A 9,701-nucleotide genomic window follows, 5' to 3' on the forward strand; every position below is an offset into this window, starting at 1 on the left:
AGCTTCGTTCACGTGTCGACACACACGGGAAATTGCCGAGATATATATTTTTTTAAATCGCGGCATGGTCAGTCATACACCGCCTGAAATAACAGACGGGAAAATGCCGAGATATATTAAAAATTCGTCGCCACACACGGGAAATTGCCGAGATATATTTTCACTTTGCACAAAAATAACATCAAGTAATCGAATCAATAGGAATGTCCTGTGCCTATAACATCGACGTTATAGGCACAGCTGCATCTAGGCATTGTGTAACATCGATGCCGGTTTTGTTTTAATTAAAACTTTTTGTACTTGTTATTACAAAAAAAGGTAAAAAAAAAAAACACTCAAAAGCCACTCAATAAAACCATCACTCAAAAACCCAGGAAATCAAAGCCAAGAAATCAAACAATAAATAAGAAATCAAAGAGAGAAAGCAGAGCAAAGATCAAGAAACAAAAGAAAACAAAGTTCAAAGACAAAGATGCAAATCAAATCAAACTCAATAAACCATTAATCGTAAAAACTAAAGACCATCATCCCTATCCCCAAACCCCCAAAAACCCTCTCCCACCCCAGGCAACAGACACCTGACTCTAACTAACCAAAGGGGAGGGAGAAAGGAGAGAAGACCCTATCCCCCCCTCCCAACCCCCCCCCCCCCAAAAAAAAACAACCAAGGAAGGGACACCTTAAAACAATAAGGATCAAGGGGCCTTTTTTCCTTTGCATACCAAAATGAACAACCGGCTGCTAACGGCAGCCGGGAGCATGCAGCCACAAACACGTTGAGGACTCCTTCCACCGCTGGAAATAATAATGAAAGAAAATAAAAATCAAACCAAGGCAAAATCAAGATCAAACAAAAGGAAACCCAACTTCCCCCACCCTCGCCAGGCCGCGCCTGGGAGGGCCCACCCAGAAGATGCACCACAAGGAAGGCACCAGCTCCCTGAGCTGCCCCCGAGGCATGAGTGTCCCAATGAGAATCACCGCCCGACAAGGCCCGCAAGCACACCTGCCGGAGCACCCCCAACCTTTCCAAGCACGGGCGGCAAGCTCGGTCAGGGACTATGGCTGCACATGACTGTCGCCCGCACATTTGGAAGTAACCTCCAAATGTAACCGGAAGTAACCCGGGAAGTAACCGGAAGTAACCGCACATTTGGACCCCCCCCCTTCACCACGCAGAAGCCCGGCCGTATTCCCCGCTCCAGGGAGGGCTTCATGACACACCTGACGCATCGTTATGGCCAGCACCCCCGCCCCGTCGCCCGCAGGCTGTCGCCAAGCCTGTAACTTTGGAGGCAGGATAGGGCCATGCCCCATATCTGGCCAGGATCTAACAATTCCCTGGTATAGAAACCGCTGGTTCTCGCTCGCCACAAGACGGTCTTGATTATACAGACCGTTCTCCAGGCCTGCCTCCACTTGCGGCCAGGCACTGGTTGTGGTAGGAGCCCGCTGAACACAAAGACGTCCCGTCTGACCATCACCAGCCAAGGCACATAGCATTCAAGGAGGCCAGCCGAAAGCGACCAGACCCCCTCGGCGACAGGGCAGTCCCAAAGGACATGCCTGATGGTTTCGTCCCCTGTGCATCGGGGTCGGGGACACTGGACCGACACGTTCAGGTCCCTCTGGAACCGAAACACCCGGACCGGAAGACACTCATGGGCGGCTTGCCACGCGACGTCCTTCTGGTCGTTGGCGAGACAGCGAGCCGAAACGTTCTCCCAAACCTTTCTCGCCGTACGTTCTGCGAGAGGGCTTCCGCGAAGGATACGCACCTCCCGCAGCACCTCCCTTGGGCGCAAGTGATCCAGGACCTGCGACAACTGCCATCCAATGGGCCGACAGGTCAAAAGGCCCTGCTCCTAGGCGAACCCCTCAAACATCTAGAAATGCCCCGGACACGACCCAGAAAAAGGCCGAGACAGTGGGAGGGACCGCCCTTCCAACCGCACGACGGACGGCCCCAGAAAAAAAGAACAAAAAAATCCCGTGCCAGCAGGCGACCCGGGTCCTCCGACACAAATAACTCCATGAGAGTACATGCAAATGCAGACATACATACAAACACCGGGCAAGGGACACCCTTCCCACCCAAGGACGGGCTCATCTTCACAACCCTCCGACTCCTGCGCTCTGCTTGGGTACCCCAGAAGAAAGTGAAAATTAATCTCTCCAGAGCCCGTCCCACTGGAGGAGGCGGTGGGGAGATTCTAGCCAAATACAACAACTTACCAATCAAAACATTCTTGATCACTAAATTTCGCCCCTCCATGGTAAGGCGACGAGACCGCCAAGAAGCGACTTCCAATTCCATTCCCCCAATGACCGTTCGCCAGTTCTCAGCGGCCATGCCACCTGGGTCAAAGCAGGCCCTGAGGATCTTTAATCGATCTCTCCACTCCATGTACGGGCAAGGCTCACTGGCCCATCCTGTGCTGACCAAAGTGCATGACCTCACTCTTCTGAGGATTTATTTTAGAAGAGGAGGCCAACCCAAAACACTCGCAGAGACCCACCAGTCTGCACATAGCGACTGCATCTGTGACAAACACCGACACGTCGTCCATGTACAGACTCACCTTTAGGCGCTCCCCATGGGTTCCGGGAATCCACAACCCAGGGAAGGATGGGTCCACTCGCAGTGCACAAGCAAACGGTTCAATACAAAGGACAAAAAGGACTGGTGACATTGGGCAGCCCTGCCTGACCCCAGAAGCGTCTGGGAAGGCTCCCGGGAGGTGTCCGTTGACCAAAACACAGGCTTCAACGTCCATATACATCAGGTCCACCTAATGCATCAAATTTGGCCCAAAGCCAAAACGGTCCAAAACTGCCATCATGTATTCATGTGACACTCTGTCGAAAGCCTTCACCTGGTCCAAACTGACTATGCTCAGTGTGAGGCCTCTCTCCTCGGCTAGCTGAATCGCCTCTCGAACCAGGCCCAGGCTGTCGGACACTCTGCGTCCCGGAACAGCACAAGTCTGATCCGGGTGCACGAGGTCCATCATGACAACGTGCACCCTCTTAAACAGCACATTTGTTAGTATGTTGTAGTCGACATTCAACAAAGTGATCGGGCGCCAATTGGACAAATCCTCCCGATCACCCTTCTTGTGCACGAGGTTTACCACACCCCGGCGCATCGAATCTGGAAACCTCGCAGAGGTGGCTAGCTCCCTCACTACCTGCAGATAGTCCTCGCCAAGGACGTGCCAAAGGCGGCGATAAAACTCCACAGGCAGGCCGTCGTCACCCGGGGTTTTATTCGCAGCCAAATCTCTAACAGCGGAGGTCAATTCCTCAAGGCCCACCGGCTCCTCCAACCGCTCCCGCTGTTCGGGGCTCAAATGATTCCTCAGATGGCCGAGAACGTCGGCCATCTGGATTTGGTCAACCGGTCGTTTTTCAAAAAGCCTGGAGTAATAGTCCTCCACTGCTTCAGTAATTTGGTCCGGATCCGAAACACGGCCTCCCCCCACATTAACTTGGGCCAAACTGCCCCTCTGCCTGGCACATTGTTGGAAGAAAAATCTGGTACACTTTTCGTTCCCCTCCAATGCCTGCACCTTGCTCCGGAAGATGACGGCCCTCAACCTGGCTTCGAGGACGCTAAAAATCCTCCCCTTCACCCGGCGGATTTTTTCTGACACATCCCTCCCTTCGCAAAGTTTATTATACAGGCGCTGGCGGTACGCCTGCATGCGCTTCAAACGCTCTCGTTTCCCCGCGGCCCTCATTCGCCCAGCCGTACGGAAAAACACTATGGTCCTACATTTCACCTCCTCCCACCAGGCTGCCGAGGTAGGGAAGAGGCATCTGACCGTTTCCCAATCCCTATACTTCCGAACGTAGGAATGCACTAAACTGTCATCCTGCAAAAGGCGACAGTTAAGCTTCCAGAGTTCAGAGCGCCGGGGATGCACCCCATTTAATTCAATACCCAGAGACAAACGACAGTGATCTGAAAATGCCACTGCGTGAAGTACCAGGTCCGGGTCACCAAAATTTGGTGTCAAAAGGATGTAATCAATCCTAGCCCGACTGGTACCAGCCGCATCGGTCCGCATGACCTCATTCCTTCCCGCACACGTGTCCCTCAACCTAAAATCCTGAACAAGCCCTTTAAGAGCACGCGCCGATTGCTCCAGGGGAAACCTGTCCAAACTTATATTAAAATCTCCCCTGACGATCACAGGGCCAGAGGTGGAGAGGAGGGGCCCCAACTGGCGCAGGAGCTCCACTCTTTCTCCCACCGTCATAGGGGCGTACACATTGACCAAGGTCAGTGGGGTCGATGACACCACCACCCTGAGCGCGGCCAATCGCCCCGGAATAATTTCTTCTAAACCAAGGACCTCGACATGCGGGCTCTTAATAAGGAACCCTAATCCTGCCGCCCTGTTAGTGTTGCTTCCGGACCAATACGACTCTCCGTACCGCCAATTTGCACGGAGGTATCCATACTCACTGTGCGGAATATGGCATTCCTGCAACAGGCAGACATCCCATTATAAATTGCGCAGTTCTTCAAAAATAGCGATCCTCCGGACCATGGTACGGACTCCCCGTACGTTCAAACACGGTAATTTAAAGCTCATAGGTGTTAGTGTATTAATCACCAACCCTAGTGCAAACCACGAAAGGGGAGTCATAGGACTTATGAAGCTCCTCCCTCCTTGCCAAGACACGACAGGCTACCTTTCTTACTCCTCCTGTGGTTCTTCCCACAGCCGGGAGCCACGAGGGTGCCCGGGAGCCAGACTCCATCTATGCAGACATTCTCCCCGGGTATCAGGGCGAGGTCCTCCTCCTCGGGAGTCATAAAAATTACCCCTCCTCACCTGCCGTCCGGGGAAGAAAGGCACAAGTCCTCCGCGAGCAAACCCTCGCTGAGGCCCATGGCCACAGCTGCCCCCAGAGGAGGGGTAAGGTCAACGGGTGGAGAACGACTCATGGGGGAACGGGAACGTGAGCGTTCAGGGGAAGACTGGATTTGGGCCCTTCCCCGGAGACCTGCTGTGGCCAACCCCGACTGCACCCCACCCCTACCACGAGCAGGCGATCCCCCAGGCCTGGATGGGTCACTTGACGCATGGGGGGCTCTGCGCCCTACAGGGGTTTTTGTCTTTGACGTTCTTGTGGCCTTTCCCTGTGGGGCTTTGCCCAGAGGAGCTTTTCATTTGTCCTGGCCCCTCCTCCGACGCTTCTTCTCCACCCATTGTCCGGGGTCACTTTGTTCATAGCCGGAGGAGGAGCCATCACATCCTGCCTCCTGCAACGGGGTTTCTGGTACCAAGGATGTTTCTTCTGACCCCGCTACCGGAGCCACCATTCCTTGTACTTTCTCCTCTCCCACCGCAGTGGGCCCGCCACCCGGCGTAGCCACATCCAGGTCCTGGTCTGTTGGAGGTGCAGGAACTGCCTCTCCCTCCTCGTTCACCTCCCACTCCAATCGTCCCTCCTCCAACTCCCTCCCTTTACTTTCTGCAGGGTGGAGGGCTGACAAGCACACAGGCACATTAGTGCTACCCTCCCCAGCCTCCCCTGTCCCCACACCCTCCCCTGTCGCAACACCCTCCCCTCTCCCTCGGGCAACACCCGCCCCTGTCCCTCGGGCAACAGCGCCCCCTGTCCCTTGGGCAACACCCTCCCCTGTCCTTTGGGCAACACCCTCCCCTGTCCCTCGGGCAACACCCTCCCCTGTCCCTCGGGCAACACCCTCCCCTGTCCCTCGGGCAACACCCTCCCCTGTCCCTCGGGCAACACCCTCCCCTTTCTTTATCCCTGGGGCCACACCGTCCCCTTTCTTTGTCCCTGGGGCCACACCGTCCACTTCCTTTGTCCCTGGGGCCACACCGTCCCCTTTCTTTGTCCCTGGGGCCACACCGTCCTGTCCCTGGGGCAGTGGGGCAACACCCCCACTCCCAGCCGCAGAAGCACGCATCCTGCTAGCGTAGCTCTGCGGGCAGGAGCGGAAAGTGTGCCCCGATGCACCACAGAGGTTGCACCGCACCACTTGGGTGCAGCGCTCCCTCAAATGTCCCAACTCGCCACACTGAGTGCAGATGTTCACTGTGCACCCAGTAATCAAGTGACCAAGTTGACCGCATCGGCGGCATAATTTCAGCTGTCCCGCGTAAAAGACTTGGCCTCGGTCCATCCCAACCATGATCCCATTAGGGATGTGGGTGACCGTGCCATCCTCCCTCGTCCGCAGCTTTACCCGGAACTGCCGAGTCCCGGTTCAAATACTGAGGCTGTCCCAGATGAGCCGTACTTGGCCTCGGATGTCGGCGTATCAACTGAGCCAAAGTTTGACATCATAGTCACTCACGCCTTCGTTGTACAGGCGGACGGTCACAACTCTCTCCTGGGTTTCTGAGAGCCTTGACTGCCCAGTCTGCCAGTTTCCCAGCAGACCGAGCGGTAGCCCACCGGCGCCAGAACTCGGCAAGTCCCTGCCCTGTTTGGAAGGACACGTCGAAACCACGGGCGAGGGAGATCAGGCAGAAAAAGTCAACAGCCTTGAACCCCAGCACACTCAACAATACATCTCCCGAATTTATCTCTAGCCGGCACACTGCAATCCACTGCAACAAACCGAAACCGGACACAATTATGGCGCCTGCTCGCCATACTGGGGTTCTAGGAGGGGCGGAGGACAACACTCGGGGCGGGGCGGGGCGGGGGGAGTGAGGGACGGGACAGGAGACGAAGGGGAGCACAAGGCTCCCCCCTGTCTGGTGGGCAACGCCCCCCAAACAGGAGGAAGGATGGGGGAAAGCAGGAAGGGAAGAGACGAACGAAAATGCAGGACAAACAAGCAATAATAAGAGAAATAAATAAATAATGAGAAATAAATACGAACACAGCAAAACACAGGAAACGAAAACACCGGCAAAGGAGAACAGAACTGGTTCACTCGAGCCGACGCCTTCCGGATCCACAGCACCAAACAAACATGGTGGAACACTCAAACACCCACCTTTATACCCTTCACCACTCACCAACAAAACACACCAGATCATTCATACACACACATGCACACCCGTACACACACATACACACAGAACACCAACCAACCAACCACCTACCCTTACATCATACACCACTCAACACAAAAACACACACTCATGCAAAAATTAATTCATGCAAAAACACACACCCTCGCCCACTCACTCATATACACAAAATAAGAAATAATAATGGTGACAAAAAAAACAAAAAAAACACATCCAACCTACACCGTTCACGTGCCTCCATAAACTTCCTCCATATCCAAAATGAGCCTTTCAAGGCAACCAGGGCCACCTTGTCGCACACCCTCTTTCTTTCTGTCCCACACACTCCCAGCCGAGCAAGAAATGCATAAAAGGAATTGCCAATATACCCTCTACACCCAACCTCAAATGGCTGACAAGAAACTCGCCAACCCTTCTCCCAGCACTCTGCTGCCAGCTCACTGTACTTTCCTCTCTTCCTCTCGTGCACCTCCTGCATGTTCTCTTCCCAAGGTACCGACAACTCCCCTAAGATGACCTGTCTTGTTGCACTTGACCAAATGACAATGTCAGGCCGCAACCTTGTCACGCAGATCTCCTCTGGGAATACCAATTGTGGCTTTAGGTCTGCCACCACCTGCCAATCACAAGCATCTGACAGCCCTCTTGCTTTCCACCTCCTCCTCTTTCCACCTCTTTCCACTTGGCCCTCTTTGACAAACCACACCTCTCCCCCATCTCCTTCTCCACTCTTCTCTTCTCCCTCTCGATCTCAGCACCTCTTGTTGCACCATCTGCACCACCACCACCAGCACCTGATCACGTCGCCACCTGTATCTTCCTGCTGCCAATGCTACTGTGCATGCACTCAGTGCATGCTGCACCGTTCCCACACCTCCACACAAATAACATCTCTCCTCCTGCAACAACCTCCACAATCTCAAGTTTACTGGTAACGGAAGCACATCATACGTTGCCCGCAACAGGAAATTCAACAATATTGGCTCCATCCTCCAAATCTCTTGCCACTTCAATATCCTCACCCGCACACCTTCCCACTTAGTCCAAGCACCTTTCTGTGCCTGACTGACTGCTTTCACATATCTCCCCTCCTCTTCCTTTCTTCTCACCTCCCTCTCAACCATCTTCCTCCTCTCTTTCACACATGCCTTTCCCCATTGCTCATGCTCCATCCACCCCAAGCCATGCTTCCCATGCTGTACAATCCCCATGACCTCCTCCTGTTGCAACCGCTCCTCCATCTCGTCCACCTCTGCTCTTGCATTCCACTTCCGACTTCCCTTATTCTCTGGGAGAGCATTCTTTACCACTGAATCACTCGAATCCCACAACATCATGAACTCCCGCATCCTCACCACCTTAAACTCCTCGGTTAATGATGTCAAGGGAAACTGAAGTTTTCCACCCTGACCTTAAAAGGCAATGATCGTCAAACAGCGTGGCAGCCGTGGCACTCCCACCCACCACCTCACAAACCCACTCACCACAACCTCCATCCTCTCTACATGCCCAATTGCAATATCATACATCATCAATGCCCACAATACTCGTGGCATCAACCCAAACTTCAAACACCATACCTTCAACTTACCTGGCAAACCACATCCATCAATCCTCTTCAAACGTCTCAAAAGCTTGTTTCTGACCTCCTCCACTCTTCCCACATCATTCAACTCCATTGGATACCATCTTCCCAAACTCTCCACAGGGGCCTCTACCAATGATGGAACCACCTCCCCTCCCAGCTCAAACCTGTGCATGTTATCCACCACTCCTCGTCTCACCACCACACTCCTCGACTTTCTTGCTTTAAATCCCATTCTTGCCCACCGCATCAACCTTTCCAGTCGTCCCAGTACCTCTACTATATACAGACTTGGCATTTAATATGGAATTTTTTTTTTGTGGGGGTGAACTTGCTTTTCAAGATGTCTTAGAACCAAAAGTTCATTGGATTTATGTTGAAGTTATTCAATATTTTGTTAATGTGACCTTTAAAAGAAACAAAAACCACATTTGACATTTCAAAACAAATAAATTGATCCTTGAAAGTGATGTAAACTGATATCGAACTCAATTCATGGACAGTACTGTGTTAAACTTCTGTACGTTTTCCAGAAGTATCTCTTTATTTTGCACATCAGCCAAAAATTTTTTAAACAAAAACAAAAGTTAAATTACGACTGGGATTACGGACAGTAAAATTACAGTTCAGTACTTCGTGTAACCCCCACGAGCATTCAGGAGAGCACGTACACGTTGAGGCATGCTGTTCACGAGATTTGCCAAGGTTTGGACAGGAATCGCATGCCATGCAGTGACAATAGCCTGCTGCAATTCACGCACAGAAGTCGGCTGCTGGTCCAAGTGGTCGATTTGACGCATAAATTCTGCCCACAAGTTCTCTATCGGATTCATATCCGGGGACATGGCAGGCCACTCCATATGCTCTACACCACGGTCAGCAGAAAGTGTTGGATCATGCGAGCACGATGAGGCCGTGCATTGTCATCTTGGAAGACAAAGTTTCCTCGAAAGGCTGCACAAGCAAATGGAAGCGATGTTTCTTCCAGAATGGCCCTGTACTTGAACTGGTTCAGGTTTCCATTCAGAAAAACCAGGTCAGTTTTGTCCCCTGCATGAAAAGCAGCCCAAACGGTCACCCCACCACCT

The sequence above is a fragment of the Myxine glutinosa genome, chromosome 9 (assembly GCF_964187855.1).
Source record: "Myxine glutinosa chromosome 9, kmMyxGlut1.1, whole genome shotgun sequence".
In the NCBI taxonomy this organism is placed as follows: domain Eukaryota; kingdom Metazoa; phylum Chordata; class Myxini; order Myxiniformes; family Myxinidae; genus Myxine; species Myxine glutinosa.